Genomic DNA, 23136 nt, shown 5'->3' with positions numbered 1-23136 from the left:
TGGTAATGCTTTCTATGTCCACGTGGTTAGAATTTGTCCCCTGTACAAACTGTCAGTCCAGCTGCAAGCGCAGCAAGGTGAGCCCCAGACCTTTCCCTCGAGGGGAGCCCCCCCCATCTGATCTTTCTGTCTTGTAGGCAGAACCTGATGGGGCATCCATCCCTCCGGGGCACGAACTGGCACACGATTTTGCGGCAGCTCTCCTGGCTGCCCAGTGAGGAGGCCAGGTTGTCCATCAGGTCGGTGACGATGGCTGGACGCAATGCTCACGTTTCCCTGGGGAGTAAGCACCACTTGCTGCAGCAGAAGGCTAAGTAACCACGTTTCTTGTGGAGGGCTTCAGCAGCTTGTAAGGAAAACACAGAGCAAACTCCGTTCCTGAAAAGCACGTCTGCAGCTGAAACCGTCCTTTTGTTTTTAGTTCTTTGTTGCCAGATTTTACCCTTGGAACTCGGAGGTTTCCATATGTTTTTGTTTGAAGCCATTCTGTTCCGTGTAAGGTGAACAAGGCTCAAAATAAACTCAGTGCAGACATTGCAGGAGCTCTGTACTATTTTTTTTCCCAATTAAATATTACTTAATATATTCCAAAGGAAAAGGTTATTTAGGTTATCTGGTTTTAGCTATGAATTTTCAGCCCAAATACAAATCTGATTTCCAGGTCATTTTGTTCCAAGTTAGCTTAATGTTTACGCACTCACTTTCAGTGATAAAAGAAAGAAGCAGCTAATTGTTTGACAGGAAGAATAAAACGTTTGACTCTCCTGGATTGTGTGAGGCGTTATGACATTTCTTTTGAATGTGCAGCATTCAAATTATACATCAGTAAAGTAATATTATGTTATGCTGTCTGCACTTGTACAAGCAATTTCATAATCTTAGTAAAAATATACAATGATTTGAAGGCTGCTTGCTTGTATATATTGTAGTTCTGTATAACACTACACATATTCCCATCTATAGTTATTACATTTTTTGCATCCTATAGTAAGTAATAGACCACTGTTACTCTTGACATCAAATATAAAAATTGATTTTTTAATTTATTTTTTACTTTACTGTGCATAGTGTGATATTTGGTGATCTCCAAAAGCATTCGAATTGCAGCTCACAAAAATGCTTTCACTGTCATCACAGAGATAATCAAATTGAGTATACTGAAACGGCAATAAACTTTGAGAATCATTCACTCAAAAATGAGATTAAACTGGAATGGGACTTTTTAATATAGTTTGCCCTAAAAAGTTCTGAGGTTAGTGGTTATGGATTACTATCTTTTCACATCTAGGTCAGGGCTATTTAAATTGCAGACTTTCATCTAGATTTGGACCGTGAGTATTTTTGACCTGGCTATGACTATGTGGAGTTTCTCAGATGTTGTTAGAAACATGGTACTTCACGCTGATTTTCCAGTATCTTGGAGAGCAAATTCACCATGTCAATTTGTCAAGGTTGTGCATGGCTCCTGGATGGCCACGAAGAGGTAGATTCAGCGCACTACAAATAGCTGAACAGGCTTTAGTAAATGAACTGAGTAATGCAGGTTAATATAGTGCTATTTTGTTATTTAGCACAAAAGATTCATTTATGAATGAAAGGCAAAAATATGTATATATTAAACTACAGGATTCTGTTCGTAGTGAACTCCTTGATATGGCATTTTTTCTAAAAAGAAAAAATGCATTTTTCAGGAGAAATAATTTCTATGAAGACATTTCAAACCTCTGCTGTTGTGATCAGAACTTAGTTACCTAGTTTAATAGGTATGGTCTCTGTGCTATGCTTGAAGAAGCTGTAAGAGTTCAATGTTGTTTATGAGCATTATTGATGCCACAAAATGTATCGGGAGTTGGCAGCACAAACTTTTGACCCTTTGTGTTCTGTTTGTAAAAGTGCAAAATGAGTAATAATTATATTGTGTCTGATGGTACGCGTAAGCTGTAAGTGTAGACCTAGGAAATGATCTCCTTGGAGTTGCTAAGTATCAAGTTTCAGTTGTCTTATTTCTTCTTGTCTTTTGAGAAGTCCAGATAATTCTGTTGTATTTGTAATTGCAATTTTACAGCGAGTACCAGATGTTAACTCTTTTCAGCAGGACCACTAACACAATTACTGTGTGTTCACAGCAGGAGCAGAAATGTTGAAAATAAATTTCTCCCATTTCCAGTTTCCACAAAACTCTTAAGGGGGGTGGTCAGATGAAAATACTCTCTTAAAATTGTTTGACAGTGCCATTCAAAAATGAAATTGTTTGTTATCCTGCTTGTTAGCTCAAGCACGACGAGATAATGATAATCCTTAAACATGTGGTTATTAGTTGCTGATTTTATTAGTAATGCTACTATTTCATTCTCTTACTGTAGCTCCAAAGCAGTCTATGTATTTTGTATTTCTCTTTCACTGTCATAAAGTGCTTTTTCTTACAAAAGTATACGAAACTTAAACACACAGCTTTATTAGGGAAGAATAAGAAGGAAAATAAGATAAACTAGCCCTGAAAGTAAAGGACAAAGTGAAGTCTAAAATTTAAGTAAACCTCTTGACTGAACTTGGAAATATTTATCTAGACAAGTGTGGTAACTCCTTCCTCTGTGAGCATTGTAAAAAAGAAAATCTCAGTTTGCCTAAGGCTGAAGCATATCACTACTAGAGGTAAGTCATTGTTATTTGTGGAACATTCAATAACCAATAGGTAACAATCATCATCTTATGCTATATGGTAGTTAGTTTATTTGTACCAAAATTTGTTTCTTAACATCTTCATGAAAGAGAGATTTTTTTCTTAATGTGGAATGTAAATAAATAAATAAAGGCACAAAACCACTACCACTAAAACCTTTTTTTGCATACTTCTAAAAGAACTTCCTTGGTTCACAACTATAAGCATGCTTTTAGCAGTACTTTACCCAAAGGTGTATTCTTCCCTTTTTCTCTTTTTTTTGTTAACGTCCTGCAATAACTATACCTCAAAAGCGTCTTCACTTCCTTCCTACCTTCCCCTGTATATGAGGTTATATCTTCTGTAAACAGAGACATCAAAATACTAATCTGTTGATGTTTGTTCTCAACACCTTTGGAAATCAGTCTTGCCCTGAGATAGAATTTGTCCATTTTTCCACTTAGCACTAGATAAAGTAAATCTTCTTAGTTGGAATGGAAATGTATTTCTACACTTATGAACCTCGTGAACTTTTACAGAGGAGTGCAATTGCTTAGTCCCCAATTTTGTTGACACTTTCTGGCTGCCTAGCATCATTGTTTGCCATTACCATAAGACTGCAATGCTTGTGGTAAAGGCCTTTACACCACACAATAACAGCGCTACGTTTCCCTATATACCCCTAGGTGGACAATTGGCTTTGAACAAGTACTGTACTTCTGTGCCATACTTGTGAAATATTAAAACAAAGCTATAAACATGAAGAGAGGCTGTTCTGACTAGTTTTGCCAGGAGACAACATTACTAAGTTTTCTGTCTGTATAAATACTTCTTAATATAGGGAGTTTTGGGCATAGTGTGAGAGCTTGGCTGTAGAGCTGGAGTAGCTGACCTTCAAAACTGCAGACCTTGAAATTCATCAGGTGGATTATCTTCTGTGTATGGCAGAGATGTCCTGAATCAAAACTCTACCTGTCAGAAGGTTTCAGAACACTGAGTAAAAGCAAATTGAAGGCTATTTTTCAACTTTTAATCTTGATTTGTTTTATTAATCTGTTGTACTTGGACTGATACTGGCCAGTCCATTTACTGCAGTACTAGAGAGTGCGTAAGTAAAGTCAGATATCTTGGTAGGTAGAGTTACAAAAACCTTTTGGAAATGTCCTTTCCTCTAGTGGTGCAGTTTGTGTGTGGAATACCCCAGAGGTTACTTTCTTTAAATATTCCCACTAGATTACTAATAGAGAAGGCTTATTAGCAACAAATGAAAATCATGAGGAGTGCTTTTGATTGGTTGCGGTCTTGTGTTTTGGAATGTAACTAATGTCTTGGGTCAGCTGCTGACACACTGATGTCCAGTGATACTTGATGTCACTCAATGTGTCCCATTTGGGCTCCAGACACGGCTGTAGAAGGGTGTCTCCTGTGGGAGGTAATCCCTAAAGAGATTGCTGGGAAGGTGTATGGAAGCAGGGAGTAGAGTGAAGTCATTCTGTCATTTAAACTCATATTAGTATCTTGGTGTTAGTGGTGGTTTTTTTTCAACCTTGTGCCTTTGACTTTTTCGAACATTATAAGACTTAAATATTTCCAGAGACGGGTACCAGATAGGCAGCAGATATATCAGTCAATAAGAAATTATCTTGGTATTCATCTTGTCTTTCAAATGATCAAAACTTAATATTTTTCCTTAGCCTTTTTAACGTGAGGATGAGCAGATGTTAAAATGTCCTTTACTTTGGTTGATGGTCTCCTCGTTATAAAATTGAAGACTTCTTAGGGAGGTTCAGAGCAGTTTGCAGTGCATTTCCTCTTGGATGAAAGCCAGAGGATTCCAGCATGGTCGTTCTGGCACAGTAGGTCTGTTTTATAAAAACAGGTGTCTACGTGTGTGTAATAAATCTAGTTATACTGATAAATCTGAACAGATAATTTAAAAGTATGTATTACAGTGAGCAAGACTGGTAATTTACCATGTCAGTAAAACAAAATATAAGAATCATTTCTGCAATCTATGTAATGTACAGTAATTCTGTAATGTAATGGATCCTCTGTGTGAGACACTTCAATATTTCTGTTCAAGATGTTTTTGATTAGTTGTTTGTGTATTTTCTTTTATCCCTCTCTGTCTTTCAGTTGAAATCTGCAAACCTCATTCTCTTCTTGCTCCCAGTGGTATCAAACAGCCAGGTTAGCCAGCTATAGTTCATGACAACAGGTGTAAAATTAATGAGGAAACAGAGAACTGAATCATGCAGATTAAGAATATATGTAGTAAACTAAAATTATCAGCAGGGTTACATTATCAAAGAGTCACTTTCCCAAATGACGTTCCAGTCTACTCTTAGAAATCAAGAAAGCTTTTTAATCCTTCTCATATCACTTACATCAGACTGTTGCTAAATTACTAAGATTCATCAGTGTCTCGGGTATTCTAGAAACCTCTGAGAAATGGACTGGCCATTTTACTGCAATGTGTTTCATCGTTAGCATTGCAACTTTTTTAATACATTTTCTTAGAAATTTTTGAGATCTCAATCCTTGTATCAGCTTGATGCTCCATAGGATCGGTGTAATTATAGGCCTGCCTTCCTCCTGATCAGGATACTCAGCAAGAGCTAAGGGTAACCTAGGTAAGTTAATCGCTTTTTTCACTTATTTTCAGACTGCTTTGATCACCCCGAGTTTAGGAGCGTGAATTCCATGGAGTCTGTCAGAGATGCCAGATGGGAGTGAGGGGTTGTTCAGTGCATTGTCTGAAATGTATGAATTCTTTCAAACTGGGAAAACCATTTCAAGTAAAGCACTTTTCTTATGTGTCCTGGTGCAACGGTAGTCGTAGAATCTAGTTCTCTTAGCTCTGTATTGTGGGGAGCCTGCAGGCATAAATTTAAACTTCTAAAGAGCATTAGGATCTATAGGTAAAAGACTTCATGCACATGCAAAATACTGTGAGAATAATTTGTACATTATGCTTAGATTCAACTGTAATTACATTTTGTGACCAAGAGGAGGAATGAAACACGATTTACAGAGTTGTAATTGCTGTTGCTTTTTCATGCGTTTTGGCTTTGGAGCTCTTTTATTGTATACTGCAAATCTCTCCCAGGTGAAAGTAATAAAGATGGCAGGAAGAAAACCATGATGCTGATGACCATGCTTATAGAGTTGTGTGATAATCCATTCGAAATCAAATGATGATGTTCAATAAACAAACACCTACTGCAAAGAAAAAAAGCTCTGGGACGTCTACACTACCCACTCAGTAATACTGCATTTCCCTCGGTTGCCATATGTGTAATTTGAAAATAATTGCACCTAAATCAGCGAAACTATATTACAGCTCTAGAAGAGACAGGAATTAACTCATGGTAGTTGGTTACTGGAGACCTGCAAAAAATGCCACTACACACTGTGAAGGCACAGCATATTGTAGGCTCACCATATCTGGCATAAATAGTTAAGAAACTGAAATGAACGGAAAACATATATAGCAATGAGTTACAGAGCTGATCAGGAGGAGCAGAGTGAATCAGGTTCTTGCATTGTGAGCTGTGGGGTTGCCAGTTTTTGCATGTATGTGGGGGAGAGTTCTGAGAGCAGGCTACAGTTTGAAATAAAGGCTAATATAGGGGTCGTCTTTGATGGGTCCACCATTTACGACCAGTAACAAATGTATATTTAGACAAGCAGATACTTGTCATGGCTTTTTATATGTGCTTTCTTGCATGGGGTGATTTAAACTTTTATATAAAATGTGAAAAACAATGTACAAGTTTTTTTACATGTTCCTGTTTCTTGTGAAATATGAAACTTAGAATTACCAAGATTATAAAACTCTTGCACCATTTTTTCTTGCAGAATTAATGTTAAGCCCTACAGTCACTATCGAGTCAATGTGTAGAATAATAAAAAAAAAAAATCCCCCAAACCTTCTGTTTACCATTTCTGTGCTCAGAAAATCCTGAGTTTTAACCATCTGATTCAGCCCATGTATTATGTGCCCAGCATTTCTGCTGCTGAAGAAGAAGGTTGATTTGTTGAGTAAAAGTTGATGATACTAATTAATTTACCTGAGCTGCTTTCCTGAGTTTCTGCACAGGTAGCATGACGGGGGCTGTTGACTGGGGTGGGTGACCCAGCTTCTGGGGGCAGACCCCTGAATTTGTTGAGGTAAATCTCAACAGCGTGCACAGGGCCCTTTTGAACTGTGTGCAGTATGCCATGGATGTTACACTTGTTGTATCTTTGACCTTATTTGAATAAAAATGTGGAGGCTTTACGCTTACAGATGGAAAATGAGTGGAATGAATGAACAATTGGACCGGAGTTTAATTAATTGTTCCAACACCAGCTTTCAAATGAAGTTGGAATGAAATCACCATGCTTTTGATTTAGAATTGGAGGACGTTTTTAGACACCGAAACTAAACAGAAACAGAAGATCGAAAGCTACCAGCTGGTTCATGGAGAACAATCCGATGCTTTTGGCAACATACAGTGCATGCATTCTCTGTAGTACTCTGATCAATGCTAAAAAGTAGTTTGTAACCATATATTAATGTGTTACGCTTGCATGCATACAACCTCTAGGCTGCAGGTGCAGGCCATCCTTGAAACACTGGCACAGAAAGCAAATATGACAGGCTGGATTCAGGCAGGAACAAACCAAGTTCTTCTGAAGATAATTCCAATTTTCAGAAAGAATCGCACCAGGTTTTGTCACTGTAAACTAGATGCGCTATTAGCAAGACCCTTCACAGCAGCCTTGCCTTATGATTTTTTGTTGCTGTTTTTTCTTTTAATAATGATGCAAGCTTTTTATTTTTTTATTTTTTTTTGTACCAGGAGGAAAAGAAGCTAATTAAGTCCTTTACAAATACATATGGAATATGCCATAAATAAAATCTTGTATGAGTGCTACTTAAGGTTATAGTATTCATCTATCAGCCTCAGAAGAAAATTCCAATTATAATCCCAGCATGATGAGTGGTTTGTTATGTGTGTAGCGTGGATAGCGCAATAGTTTACCTTCTGTTGATACATTGGTAATTTACTGAGTAGTGGCATGAAATACTGATTTGTTTTATGGCTGTCTAAGGACATACTATAGTTGTAATGCTCCATGTTCTCCAGACTGAAGTGGTTTGGATGGCTTCTGTGTTTTATCAGGGTCTAGTGCTATGTTTAAATGTGTTTTACCTTACAGATTTATCAGCTTTTCATAACCCTTTCTGAGTTGTCTGAAATACTCTGCCATCCCAAATCATTCAGTCTGTGTTACAGTCCCACAGACACCACGTCCTGACAGCTGCCTGTCCTGCGTGATCATCTGTGCTTTCATTCTCTTACGGAAAGTGTAATTAGAGAACAATGATTTAGCTTTTGGGTTGACATAATCTTCAAACTTACTGCCATATTATTCTCTTTTTATCTGCTGCTGTCATCTTATCCAAGTATTATACATACCTCTTATTTCTCTCCAGTTCACCTGCCAGCTCTCCAAGGTGGAATATCATGACTGTTAGCAATATAAAAACTTCTTGTCTAGGAGGGGAAAGGAAGAGTTATTTCTCGTAGTCAACCTAGTGTGGGAATTCAGAGAGGCAGAATGTAATTAATTATCGAGCTTGAATTTTGGCCAAGGCAGTGTTAGACTAGGAGTTACGGTTTATGAATTTCTTTCATACCAGCGATGATAGGAGGAGCAGGAGGGAGACATGAGAGTGGGATTTTGTGCTAGCATGAAGAGTTTGGACTCGTACTGTGGCAGCATATTTTGGTTGTTACCACCCTGAGCTGTACTGCTTTAGGTGTCTGTGGCAGGAGGGTGGGGGTAAAAACGATAGCACAGCTTCAAATCAAATTATTTTCAGGATAAAAGTGGTTAATTATACATAAATCAACCTCACAAAAACAACCAGAGCATGAAAGAGCTACAGTGCATGCCTTCTGCCTTTCACAGGCCGTTTCCAATTCACTTGGTGCTTTGTGTTGTTTTTCTGAGGCAATTCTTTTCACTTTATTTGCATCAACACGCATTTTGTCATAATTTGTTGATGGCAACTTTTGGGCCAGATCTAGCAAGTCTCTAGTAGACCGTTTAGCAACTGGATCAAATGTGAATCAAGTAGTTGCAGTACAGGTGATTTTATATTTCTGATTCCCCCGTTGTCTCTAGAGCTAATTTTTGTAGGGAAGAAACGGATGTCAGTGACAAGGATTAGGACTGAATGCAGCCAGAATTGAGGGGGAGGAGAGACCGTGTATCCACCAGGGCCACTCCTGTGCCATGTTTCTGGGAGCTTAGGCAGGCAGCGCCAGTGGGAGTAGCTTTACGCACCGGCGAAAGGAGACTGGGGAGCAGAAGATCTGTCTTAGACAAATACATCTCTTCAGGTGCTGCAGAAATGAAGTTTTTGTCATGTTCCTTTTCACCACCGAAATATTCCAAATGTCATCTGTTACTTTACATGAAAATCATGTAGGGAAGTGATGGAGGAAGATTACTCAGGGTCCTAACTTTTCTGAATCTCTCATTTTTATGCATTTGTCTTCTGAGATGCACGGTATCTGAAGTCTCAATATGCTTCTGTTCGTAAACACTAAGAAAAATAATTCGGAGAGAATTAGATCTGTTTTTCTTCCGTCTCTAAGGAAATGCTTGTGTTCTGAAAAGGTTGTAGCAGCACCGCGCTGTGTAATGGTTCCGCTGTCCTTGTGAAACGAGATGTACTTTGTCCTTTTAAAATTAGAACTACTTAAGAGATGCCGCAATTATTGTGAAATTGCAATATCATCTTTCTCCTGAGAGGAGGTGATTTTCTTCGCTGAAGGAAAGTTGGAATTAATAAGTGCATAATCGATGAAAATAGTCATAATGTCATAATGAGCATTGAAGTTTATATCTGCGGGAATAAATGATAGTGGACAGGGCAGGAACAAAAGGGGGGTCAAACTTCGCAGCCAGCGTTCTCTTTCCTCTGTCTTTAGGCTGAATTGTTGTATAACCAGGTAGTTGTGTAAGGTGTGTTTCACTGCTTAAAAGAGAAAAAAATAAATGACATGGAAAGTGAACTGAAGATTGGAGAGGAAAAAGACAAAGAACAAAGAAAAGGTTATAATCAGTAGTTAATGTTTTAAATTAATATATTTCTATGTCTATTTCTAAGTATAATTTCTGGGTAGCGCCTTGAGCCTACAGTCACAGGAAGTCTTCTGCCCTTCTGCTCATGTCACTAGTGTAGTTACATGAGCTGTGCCTACTCCATGTTGAGCAACCAATGCAAGAAAGGTAAAGGATCAGCCAACCCTTGCTATTTCGTTCTGGCTGTTGCTTGAAAATCACTTCAGTAATCAGCAGAAACTTTCAGGCTCCTCCTGTGTCGAGGCTGAGCACTTGTCTGCCAGGGAGGACAGCGGCTGAAGACCTCAGCAGGGTGGCTGAAGGTGTCCCAGCACTGACTGCGGTGGGCTCCAGCGGGGGTCAAGTAGCGTCTGTGTGCAGTGGTTAAAGAGGGCACAGGGATTTTGCCCACGCTGACCAAGCTGGCTCTTGTTCCTGCTGCTTGCATGCCCTGCAGCTTTCCCACCACTGGGAGCACAGCCATCTCATGTCCTCTTCATGTGTGCAAGGATGGTCAGAGGTACCCTGAACTCATCACCTCTCACCAAAGTTGCGGAGGTTTGAGTTAACATCAGGTTTTTAGCTGGCTTTAATCGGCCTGCCGAAGGTGCTTCGTTTTTTCTGTTTAAAACAAAGAGGATATTGGGATTCTTGAAGGAGAGGCTACCAGATATTATTTTCTCATTGTAAAACAATGTCTTTTTTTTCCTGGCTTTTATCTTGGAAATCAGCAAACGGTTTTGGCTGATGTCAGAAACAAAATAGCCTGAGGCAGACATCCAACATGGAAAGTTTCAGCCCAAACAATTAGTCTGGCAAAATTATAAGCAAGTGAAAATTGGATCTTATGGGAAGCATTGGATAATCCTTGGTAACAGGCTGTTACAGTTGCCACCTATGTGTATTGAACCTGCAGGAAAACCTTCTTTTGAACATAGGTGCAAATAGCACACACCTGAGTCATAGAATCATTAGGGTTGGAAAAGCCCTCCAAGATCACCTGGTCCAACCATCCCTCTACCACAAATGTCACCCACTAAACCATGTCCCTAAGCACCACGTCCAAACTTTCCTTAAACACCCCCAGGGACGGTGACTCCACCACCTCCCTGGGCAACCCGTCCCAGTGCCTGACTGCTCTAAGAAGAAATGTCTCCTCATTTCCAACCTGAACCTCCCCTGGCACAACTTGAGGCCATTCCCTCTAGTCCTATCACTAGTTACCTGTGAGAAGAGGCCGACCCCCAGCTTCCCACACCTTCCTTTCAGGTACCTGTAGACAGCAATGAGGTTTCCCCTAAATTCTCCCCTAAACAACCCCAGCTCCATCAGCTGCTCCTCACAGGACTTGTGCTCCAGGCCCTTCACCAGCCTTGTAGCCCTGCTCTGGCTTCCAACTCTTCAGCAGATACTTCAGACTCAGTCTGTTCAGCGCAGCATTCTGCTGAATTGCGTATCACTTAATTAAATAATCCTCCTTAGTGCACAAGAATCACTCTGTCTTAATATGGCTGCAGCTAATTGCATGTTGTTAAACCTGTTAGTTGGTTATCAACTATTTGCCTAGTTTCAGTTTTAGAACAGCAAACTGAGGACCAAATGCTTAGTGTCATTTATAACCATTACTACTAGACATATTAGAATAATTATAACGTGTAAATCCTCAAAAAAGTATAAAATCTAAAATCCTCAAAAATGTATAGTGAATTTATGTTATAAAAGGTCAGAAACTGAAATGCCGTTGTGACATAGAAAGCTGCATTGCAATTAATTCAGGAAAACAATAACTTAGCAGAAAGCCTTTGGTCTTCATTCTTCTAATACATAATTTTGGCTATTTTCATATTGCGTTGTTCTCAGCAAGAGGCAGAGGAAGGCTTTGGCTGAATATTCCTACCCCTAGCTAAAAGATTCTGTTGTTTTCATTACGTTTCCCTCACATAATCATTCACTGTTAGTTTCAAAATGCCTTTGATACTTTTTCTTTTTGCGTGCGTGTCCTAAACAGTAAGATGATCCAAAACAAAATGTGATTTATTGCCCTATGACCTTACACCCAACTTTTGGAAAGCAGCATATGAACCTGGGTGTTAACTGCAACTTGAGCACAGATAACTCTCCTCCTCAGTATGCTGCTCTGGCTGCAGCCTGGGACATATACCCGTTTATGGGGACAGTCTTTTCACAGTGTTACCAGTAGAGCTGTATACATTTGGGTGGCCTGATTGAACCCGGAAAATCAATGTCCAGCATTAAACAACTGGATTTGGGACTTGATTCCGGGAACCCCTGCTACTTAGCTCTCTGGTAGATACTTGCTGTTTAGGGCATACAAGAGGGAAAGAATTAAAAGAAAAAAATAAAGCAGAGCATGTGGAAATTCATTGTCTGTGCATGGCACATATGATCAAAGCCTGCTGGAAACCTTTCATAAGAGAAATGATGCACAGTTAAAATGGTAATTTGCTGTCTGTGTAACTTCTGTAGGGAGAGGAAAGGTGGGTTGCTGGATCTTCAGATGGTTGCAGTGAGAATGGTGGTGACTTTCCTGGTTTTACTCACTGTCCTGGCACAGGATCATGGCTTGGCCAAGCTTTTCCTCCTCCACCAGCCTTTCAAAGTGTGCAGAGCCCAGGATCGTTTCGCTCAAGCACAATGGCACCATGCCTTGCAGTCAGTCCTAGCATGATGGGAAGTGATGGGAGAGAAAATGAGAAGGAGGCAGCGGTGGGGCAAGGAGAGAAGGAGTACAGCCATACTGCAGTGTTTTGTGGAACAAAGGGTCACACAGCAAGGGAAGAAGCTGACTCTCGTGCACTGAGATCTGCACCACACGTGCCGATCGTGGTCAGCGACCTCCCCACGTGCAGGTCTGCATACTGCAAGTGGTTAAGGCTTGCCAGCAAAGGACTGACTCTGGAAGAAAGTGAAGGCTGACTGTTTTTGGCAGAGAATCCCCACTCCTTGCAGAGCCACTTGGAGACTTGCAAAGACCATGAATCTTGCAGTTTTTTCCTTTGTGGGGCTTTAAAGGTGGATGGCAGATGGAGTAAGTTCCCTTGGTTATTCAGTTCCGCAACTAAACCTGCTTTCCATTTGTGCCTGTGTGAGCTCATTCATTTGCATTCTGGTACTGCACTCTTTCTTTTTTTTTTTTTTTCCCTTGATTGTCTTATTGTGGACCCCCCCGGTCCAGTATTATACCTCTAAGTCCATGCGGACGTGGGGTGGTGATACCTGTTCCCCGTACAGGCTGGTGGAAGTGTTGGCAGTCCCATGGAAGGGGCCGTGAGGGCCTGAATCTGAGATGTCACTCGAGGGTGAAGGCTGTGTCCTGGCAGGTGCCCTCAGCCCGATGCGGGGCCGTCTAGACACGTTAGCCTAACGAGGACTTCATACCGAGCTCAGCCCTTCCGTGCAGGGCAAGGCATGCTGGCAAGGGACCAGGACTTCCCAGCAGTATCATCCAGCCCTGCCCAGGATGTGTTAGGGCCTCGTAAACGTCTTATGCCTGTTCTTAACATAGTTCTGGGTGGTGGTGGTTGGTATTTTCATTTGGAATGGCTGATTCTTAGGTTCCTTCAATAGTTTTGTTTCTAGCATTCCTTGCTACAGTTTATTACATATATTGCATATTTAAAACTTCCCTGTGGTCCCCACTGTTCTGCAGCAAACTGTACACCCCAATAGATGGGGTCTGCACTTTCCCACTAATTCTTTGCCCCATCTGTTTTCAGATTAAGTGATGATGGAGGAAGAGGGAGGGTGCAGGGAAAGAATAGCATAATAAAACTCTTCTGTTGCATCACTTATAATTCTCAAAGAATGTTCATAAAAATTGATGTTGCTTCTCTTCAAGCTGCTGGGGGGCACAAATCTTTAGTCAATTAAACCCTTATTTGGGGAATTTTTTTTTTTCCAGCAAGACTTTTTAAATGTCTTTATGCTGTTACATGTATCTGGTGTCATTTTACTAGCTAAAATAATCAGACAGCTTTTGCATATTTGCAGGTATATACTAGATAAGCAAGCAAGAATAGGAAACATGAAAATATTGTTCAAATTAGGAAATAAAAGTTGATGTAATCTGAATGTGAACCACCTGAGCTGGAACTGTCTAGCTTAGGTCATGCAATGGGAAAAATAATGAAAAGGAAATGTAAGTATATTTGAAATACTTTCCAGATAGAATATTCAGCAATTCTGGGTAAAGCAGAATATTATCTAAAACTCAGTACTGGTTTTTTTTTTTTTTTTGATCATCCCTTCCATTATTACAGGGTCAATCAAGATAAAATAAGATCTGTGAGCCTCCATTTTCCCTGCTAGGTGTAAAATGCTATCCTGGTAATTTGTTCTTGAGCAGGTGAATGTGGCTGTTCTTACTGTAGTCCTAATTTTCATTTTGAATAGAGATACTAATCTGGCAAACTGTACTTGATTTGTATTTTAAAAAAATAACAAAGACGAAACAGACTGGTAGAATACAGGCCATATAGGAATAAATGTATCTAAATATATTAGATCCTTTTCATAACAGGTCATCCCTTTTTCTCAGCGTAGTTTGTGCTACTGCTTTTTTCCCTCCTTTTCAGTTCCGTTGAGGGCTGGTATCCTGAGAAGACCTCCATTCCTTGCGCTTTGTGTCTGACCTCCCAACAGCAGTACTTGTTTACCTAGAGAGATAATTGTTTTCTGGAGAGCATCCAGCTGATAACTTACTTTTTCATTAGACCCCTTTTTCCTATTAGTTATCTCCTGTTAGTCGATCTGTGTCATTTGATAAAACTAATTAGGTAATAAAAGACTGTTTCTGAACTCCTCCCTTTAATTTTGGCATGGTGAAATGTACTTCTTGGCACCTTACTCTCTCCTCATAAAGACAGCCTTCAGTTGACAAACAATTTTAATCCAAAAGAAAACAAGCCAGTTCACTCATCCTCTCTTGATATATCTTTTTGCCAAAACAAAATAGTTCCTAACAAATTATTTGTACCAAAGATAGTGACATAACCCTGGCTCTGTTTTAGAGTTTTGCAAATGTTTGCAGAGCATCTCAGGAGGCCGGACTAAAAATACTCAATGAAACCATTCAGCATTCTACTAAGAGCATTTTGTTTCCTAGGACTTTCCTCCCTTCAGAAAGTGCCCTCCCACGGCTGCGTACCATTTATTAGAAGGTGATACAGCTATAAGGTAGAAGCATCACATTTTATAGTTTATATGAAAATTTAGCCTAATGTTTATGTGTCCTTTTTGGAAAAGGAAACGTGTTTTGTTAAAAAGCAATTTCAGTGAAAGGAAGGTTTATTTATAGCTTCAAGTTGAAATACACCCATCCAAAGAGAAAGAACCTCATCAGGTTACCCTTTTTTTTTCAATTTGAAGGTTTGAGGTGTCATGATATGCAGCATTTCAAGGACAGATAGCAAGGAATTGCCATTTCCACATGGTCAATGATCTCTGTTAGATCCTAGTGTAGTAGAAATTGCCCAAGGATGTTGGTGGATTTTTTTTTGTGGTTGCTGCATGTGTGCACCCCAGGAAGAAGATGGTCTCAAAGCTTGTGGAGTATGGAAATATCCCTGTTCACCTCAGATTCTTAGATGAAGCTAATTGTCTAACCCCACATGCTCTGCTAAGAAATTGAGATCTGCAGGAATCACTGCAGTGCTCCAGAAGTTGGAAATATGCCTTGGATCCATAAGGGTCCTAACACCCAACCCACCTGAAACTGGAGGGAAAACATTGTCCGGATTCAAAATGTTTTAGAATGAGCAAATCAGTTCATGTAGGGATTTCCAAAAGTTGGTATCTAGCCTGGCTGATGCTACACGTGACCTCCCACTAGGTCCAGAGTAGCTGACAGAGGCCAGGGAGGATACTAGAGGTCATGTGTACAACTGAGTTGGACTCTTACCTAGTCTGGGTCTCTATCTCAGCATAATCTCAGCTTAAAAAAAAATTTTCCAAGCCAGTGAAATTAGACTAATAGAAGGATCTCTTCAGAATCCAGCCTGTGTTTTACACTCAGATATGTCCTGTCTCTTAGAAGAGTGACTTCTGCCTGTTTATTATTTAGTGTTAAATGCAACCAGCATTTTGATCAGGTCTGAAGAAATGCTTTGATATTAGTTGCATTTTTCTGTGCACTAGATTTACTTCCATGTCAGAAATGTGAACCGTGGGGATGTTCAGAATCCTTTTTGCTAGCAGAGATTTGGAGTACTACATCTTCAGGGAAGCAAGAGCCCCAGAATAGTAGCATATGAAATTTTAAAATCAGTGGTATGATAAACTCAGATAGTATCAGGGTATGTGTGTAAGTGAATCATATGATAAATAAATTATGGGAGCGATAGTGAGATGCAGTTACAGCAGTAAGAAGTAACTGATTTCAAATGAAAGAAAAAATGAGGTTTGTACTTCTGTTTGTCCTAATTGGATTTGGAAAAAATTTTGACTTGCTTTCTGTTCCTGAACATTTTTTGGTATCCTCTCTAAATGCATTTGTATCCAACTCTGACTCAGGGGCATTTAGCTAAGATGCCTGAAATAGCTCTTATGCTCTGACACTGCTGCTTTTCCTATCAGGAACACTCCTGAGCTGTTGAAATTTATGTACACCATAGTAATGTAAGCTAAAACTTTTGGCTGTTTTGGTGAGTTCACCTTGTGTACTCAAGCAGATTTGATTCTGTGTTTCTAGTATTAAACACAGAAACTTCCAAAGCAAGTGCCAGTTACCACTGCTAGTGAATTATAGTCTTGGACTGGCCAGCTGTTGTGTCAAATCCGATAACTACCTTTTACTCAAGACCAAGCCTGTTTACCTTGTGTGCTTTCATTTAAGATACTGTCCATTTTCACTTCAGATTTCCCAGCCCTCCTGGCTGAAATTCAGTGCCACAGGAAGACCCTAGGAAAGCCCTGCATGAGTTGTTCCAGTGCCGAGTGGTGCGTTGGTGACTTACATCGAGCGTGGCGTCACTTGTGTCTTACTGTGGGCAAATCCTCCAGGACTGTAGATTTGCTAAGAGGTAGTGCTGAGGGTCTCTGTCCCCAGGCAGCTCTGCAGTGCTCAGCAGCGTGACACCCATCCCTGGGCAGGCTGAGCGCTGTCTGCCTGCCCTGCGATGCATCAGGGTGCCAGAAGTGCTCCTGTCAGCAGGGGCTTGGGCTCTTGCTGGCCTGACACCAAAACAAGGGCACAGACAGGGAGCAGAGGAGGCTCCAGCACAGTTTTGAATGGAGCTGCTACTGGTTTCTCTGCCTCGACTAAAGGTTGAGCCTAAAAAATTCTGCATCTGGTGAGATCATGGCAAGGGACAGAGACTGCCCGGCGTTTGCAGCTGCCATCCTGCCCTGGGCAGCACGGCAGTAAGTGAGAAGGTGCTGTGGAGCAGGAGTGCTGCTGTGGGCATCCTGGCGGGAGCTGGTGTAGCACTTCTGCTGCTTTTTTGTCCGGACAGGGTAAGAGCACTCCCCTGCCCACTGCTGGTCCGTGCTGACAGAGGGTACCAGGGACGGGACAAGCAAACCTCTTCATCCCCAGCCAGCTCACAAACGGAGGCAATGCGCTTTGATACAGTGCGTCCCTTGCAACACATATGAAAACTCAGCTGTTAATGTACCGTGGATTAAACCACTAATGTCCCTGTTTTCACTCCAGTCTTTTATATCACAGACACAATACAGGATGAAGAGTGCAGAGCTGGAGGTGTTACTGGTGAACAAGGAGAGCTGTGTCCTGCTTAGCTAGTAACCTTACAGCTTCTCATGGATTCATGAGAGGTCCTTACACAGTGCGCATGTAGTTGCAGTGACTTCTGCAAAGTTTCTTATACTGTAAGGGTTTCTGTTTTGCCATTAGATTTGTTTAAGGTTCAACTAAGTTGTTCCTAGGTAAGGCAATTATTGCGATTTTTTCTGAATGAACAAATCACAGAATCACCTAAACCTGTTAGGAGGTTTTAAGGGGAAGAAATAACTTTATTTCACTGTTGTGCTAATGTGAGCTTTGTTGGCAATTCAGCAGTGAATAACATTTTGCAGTGCTTTTGTCTGATACTAAAAAAATACAGTCTTTTCAGACATATGCCAAAGTTACATGGAATACAAATAAAAGCTAAAATTCAGCATATCTCTTGCAAAGAAAGATGAAAATGGAAGGAAAATATACTAAATCAAGGTGCAAGTGAGATGTGACAGTGGCTTTCTCTGTGAAATTTAAGGCAGACAGGGAAACATGATAAAAGCTAAATAATAGCTAGTACTAGTAAACAGTATTTGTCTTCAAAGGGCCATAAAGATTTTTATGAATTCCAAAAGATCCATCAGAGGGAGGGATGATGGGTTAGTTTACAGATACTGCAGCTGAAGCAAAGAAAGAACTGTCCATAGCAGAGCCCAAATGAGATATGACTGAGGTATTCCAGGTCTCCAGCCTTGTTCTCCAGCTGTTTGACTGTCACACCAGACTGACACCAAAATGTCAGGAAGGTCTACAAGTTCTTTCCGATTTTTAACTTGTTTAGCAACATCAGTTCTCCGTAACAGACATCGTTTGTACCGCAGATGCATAAAAGTGGATTTAGCGTGTCTGCTTCCAAATATATTATATTGTTAGGAACTGTAGAATTTTCCCCTGTTCTTAACCATTTCCTGTGGTTTTATTTTGGACTGTGATGCATGAAGAAGGCTATTTGTGTGATGTAGGTATGAGAATAGAAATTGTACGTCCTGAGTTTACAGATACAGGTCAGGATGATGATCAGTCCTTTAAGCATGATAAGAACAGGTGAATTTCCCCATCTGCAAAAGAATATTTGTCTTATTAGAAGCATGTAGGAGGTGTGAGGCTGTGCTGAGATTTGAAAAGCAGTGTAGGATCCATGTAGTAAAAGTGATGTTAAATCAGTGAGAACGGTGTGATGGCATCCACCTGTGGTAAGCAGTGAGCGAATTAAGCTAAATGGAAACAAGACAGGGTGGAATGACTGTTAAGACATGGAGGTAATTGAGAACAATTAAGTCTGTGTAGACAAGATCTACATAGGCTATTCGGACTGAGTGGTATTATATGAGTAAAGCATGCAGGATTAGACCCATTGTTTATAGGTTTACCTTGTGCTTTAAACTGTGTGGATGAATGGTGTTACACAAATGTTAGTCATAATTATTATTTAATTATGACCCCATGTTTACTTTGAACATAGTCCTATACTTAATATGTAAGGAAGCCAGGATAATACTGCAGCTTTGGTGTGCGAGGTCCTGTTTGCTAAGGAGCGTTTCGCTCATGGCTTTTCCTTTTGAATGATGAAAAAGACTTCCCAGACTGTGAAGCTGCACTGGTTGTGGTATGTAATGGGCTTTAATAAAAATACCATCAACTAGAACATTTTGAAACAGATGTATCTGAGATAGCATTAATTTTAATTACTTAGCATTTTATTAAATGTGCTGTTTGTATATCACTCCAAGATATCTCAGATGCCAGTATTTCATTCTGGTTACATTGAGAGTGCAGAAAGCAAATCTCATGGTGTGATTCATAAGATGAGCAGTGCTACAGAATTTCTATAATTCATGTGTTGCTACTTGCATTTGCATTTAAATCTTTAAAATGTTATAAAATTTCAGATTCTTTAAACATTAATCTTTTTTTTTTCCATTTCTAACAAGAATGAAGTTATTCCTTCTTTAACCCCGTTTTGAGGTTTTCCTTTTCTCAGATCTTCCATTTCAAATGCTGTGGAAAGCTTGAGATAAGTTTGTGGGTGGCTAAAGATATAAGTAGGGAAAAAAGCTTACTTTTTTTTTCTTTCCTTTTTTTCTTTTTTTTTCTTTTCTTTTTTTTCTATTTTTCTGTTTTTTTGAGGAACCTGATAAGAAGTATAATTTGGAGGGGTATATAATATGTCCTTGGTTGCAAGAGATAGGATGCTGTTCTATCCTTGTTACTAAGTTAATGCTTCTTATAAGGGAGAACTTTAGCCTTTACTTTAGGCTACTTCTAGTGCTTTGATCTGAGATAATCTCACTCTGCGCCTGGCATTTTACAATGATCATGGGTGCTACTGAGAGGGAAAAAGACCTCTTTGAGCAGAGGCACAGTAAATGGACTCACAGAAGGGACAGCCTGGTTGATTCAAGAAATACTGGTCTTTCCTTTAATCTGGGAAAAGGAATCTTTCTGTTCCTGACTCCCTGTTCCCAAATCCTGTACAGTGACTGCAGCCCATGTTTTTCTCATGGTTTAAGGCACTTATTTCATACCCTGTGTGCCAGGTAACCTCCCCTGACGTGCTTGCCCCTCAGTACACCAGCTTGTGAACCCTGCTCACCAGCACATAGAAGATGTCCTGTGAGTCTTCTGGCCACGTTGGGCTTGAGGCGACTTAACGCTTGCCGTGTTCACCAAAACCACGTATGTCTTCTGTGTCTCAGGCTTTCTGTGCTTTGGTAGCCAGCATGGATTCAGAGTTTTCCCAAATGCCTGTTTACTTTGTGTGAAGATGGCATTTCTAATGACTTAAAAAAAAATAAAATAATCATTTAGAGTAAATGTGCCTTTTCTATTGGAAAAGGGGAAGACATAATGGCTCCAATAGGAAAGAAGGAACTTCAAATAGACTTTGAACACCTACTACTTTTTTCTCTACCCTCCCCCCCCCCCACCCCCCCCCCCACCCCCCCGTTTTTATTTTTGAACTTTCACATGGAAAGACATTCTGTTCTAGGTGACCATTCCTACTTGAAAACAAAGGATTTTGTTAGAGGTAATCTGTGTTTTATTTGAAAAGATTTCTGCAAGGAAGTTTGGTTTTGAGAAACTATCTCACTCCTTCAGTTTATTATTTTGGTGCAGAAATGAAGGTAAAAATGATTTGTGAATGCAGTTTCCTTGCAAGAGCTTGAGTTTCTGCCCAAGGCTGAAGCGTTCCTTTGCCTTCCTCTGTGTTTTTCCAGCTCTGCCGTAGGGTTGACTGTCTGAATATTGTAGCGTCAACAGCTCCCTGTGTTTTCACTTGATACAGTTGAGCAAAAGTTTTGACATTCAGCTGAAATGTTTGAGGAGCCATTACCAGCATAATTCTGCTTCTTAAGTAAATCTCATCTTGGTGCTTGAAATCTAAATGGATTAATATTTTTAATGTCTTGTTTACAATGCTGCCTATGAAAGCCTGTATTTGTCTACTTGCCAGCCTTCCTTCTTGGCCAGGAACCGCTCTGGCTTGAATCTCCACGCTGGGCTCCCATCCATTTTCCTTGAGTCTCTCTGGTTCCCTCCCTTTTCCTCAGGGGTTCTCTGGAAGATTGTCAGAAGGGCTTTCATTTCTTGAGCAAGTCAGCTTTCCTGAATATTTCTGTCCCAGCCCTGAATTTTGGAGTTTGCCAACCAACCACAGACGATTCTCCGTGGTGTCGTTACAAAAAACACCTCTTTTCTCAGGTTTTGATGAAAACAAGCCTGAAAACAAACCAGTGTTAGCTTAGCCAGCGGACAGAAAAATTGGTTAAGAAAAAAGAGGCCTGCACTACATGCGCCTGTTGACAAGGTGCTTAGCAGGAGTAAAGGTGAGCCGGCAGATAAATCATACCGTTGATTATACACATTAGAGCATGCTCCAGTATTTTGCAAGCAGAGCCATGCTAGCTGGCAATGCCAAAAAAAAAAAAAAAAGTAAATTGTGACCACTAGGTGCTGTTGCTGTATCAGCAGATTTTCAGGGGTAGATTGAGCAGTGCCGTGAGAAGAGCAGCTCTGGTGGCCTGGGAGGAAAGGTGGCTTGGAAGCAATTGCTGAGGGTCTTCAAGGGTAGACAGGCTCTTAGAGGATCATCAGGAGGCTGGCTGAGCACAATATAAGGCAAAGCGCTAGAGCAGCAAGCAAGCAAGTTATTAGAGAGTAAAAAACAAGGGGGATATGATCTCAGACTACATTACAGTGAAATTATGCAGCTGTAGGTATGGTGAACCCTCACTTCTGAGCAGGCCAGAAAACCCTCACTAGTGGTTATTTTGATATGCGATACCCTGATGCTAATCTAAGAAGTCGAATGCAAAACCGAAGAAACCCCAGCAACAATAACAACCCTCAGCCGAGTGCGGAGCACTTGGCAGCCTCGGCTGCCTTCAGACACAGAGAGTGAGTGTGAGCGGTGACGGGATGCGAGGTCCGTTCTCTGGGTCGGCTGGAGCTTCACGCGGTCCCCACAACTGCATATGTGTGAGAGGAAGAGGAGGCGTCTCCCCATCGCAGCGCTGAGACCTGTAATCAGACATCCCCTCCCCAAAGAGACAGAAACTTCGGACGAGGGACAGCCTGACCCTGGGAGCAAGTGAGTGACCGTGAGGCTGTGCCTGCAGGATGCCGGTTTCTAGAGGGACTCCAATTTCTGATCCTTAACCTGCCACTGCATTTTTGAAGCATGTTATTACTCAAAATGAGATGCATTAACAAAGCAAAGTGATCTTGAAAAACTTTCATTCCAGATATAGGACCTTGCAGATACAGATATCCTTCATATTTTGTAGACTAGAGTGCCTGGCACTTAAAAATTGTAATAGCACTAAAGAGGTAGAAATAGCAGGGATAAGGGAAAAGGAAAATTGGATGTAATAGTTGAAACAGCCAGCTGTTTGACTTCCCTCTATACATTATTGATCATTCTCTCTGCTTTTCAGAGATTATTTCAAGTGAGGGATTCTCAGTATTTAAAGGAAAAAAAGAAAAAGCCTCCTCGCCTGTTTCAGACATCAGGATTGCAAGATGAATGTGCAAACACAAGTGTGTGAGTCAGGAAACATGCAGCGGAGGTGGCTGCATGAGCGTGTCTGTAGGTAAACAGAAATAAAGTTAATTGGCAGTTTTCTTGTATAGCACGGGTAGCCGGAGCCCTGTGCCGTGGAAGAAATTTTCTTTTCCCATTATCCTTCAACGTTCTCTTGGCGGGATTGTCTCAAGGGAAGTGAGTGAGTCAGAAAATATGCCAAGTTCATGTCACGGCTGTTTCGGCATTTCTTTCTCTCACTGGCCTCCAGGAGCTTTATTGGCAAGTGTTTTTAAAGGAAATGTTGGCACAGGAAGGCCTTATTGTTTATGTCATGAAAGTCTCTTGGCGTCTTCTGCCTTGTTATTTTCTGCCTTAAATGGGGAAATTAGGAGTAGGGGGGACTGAGAAAGGAAAAGACCAGAGAAAAAGAGTATCAGCTTCCAGGCTGTTGAGGGTTGCTACCAAACCCATGCTCCCTACGTGCGGATGTATCGTGGTGAGTCCTCTCTCTGCTTTTTCTCTCTTGCTGCTCCGCAGGCTGTGCTGCAGCCAATGGATCCGTTCCTAAAT

General features: G+C 40.7%; 1 protein-coding gene across 8 annotated transcripts in view; it reads left to right on the top strand.

Annotated features, from left to right (window-relative positions):
• The window catches only part of THRB (thyroid hormone receptor beta), a 165192-nt gene that overhangs the window by 68106 nt on the left and 73950 nt on the right, over nt 1-23136 (top strand). Inside the window, exon 4 of one of the 8 annotated variants that reach the window (XM_050708567.1) lies at nt 138-239. The exons of 5 other annotated variants lie outside the window; for them this stretch is intronic. The gene's annotated coding sequence lies outside the window, so the exon portion shown is untranslated. Of the gene's footprint in view, nt 1-137; nt 240-21744; nt 22132-22917; nt 23063-23136 lie in introns of those variants that run through there. 2 more of the 8 variants (XM_035556359.2, XM_035556360.2) reach the window with 2 other exon arrangements.

Source organism: Cygnus atratus, chromosome 2, assembly GCF_013377495.2.
Source record: "Cygnus atratus isolate AKBS03 ecotype Queensland, Australia chromosome 2, CAtr_DNAZoo_HiC_assembly, whole genome shotgun sequence".
NCBI classification, from domain to species: Eukaryota; Metazoa; Chordata; class Aves; order Anseriformes; family Anatidae; genus Cygnus; species Cygnus atratus.
The sequence above is the reverse complement of the archived record's forward strand: the minus strand, read 5'-3'. Positions and strand labels throughout refer to the sequence as shown.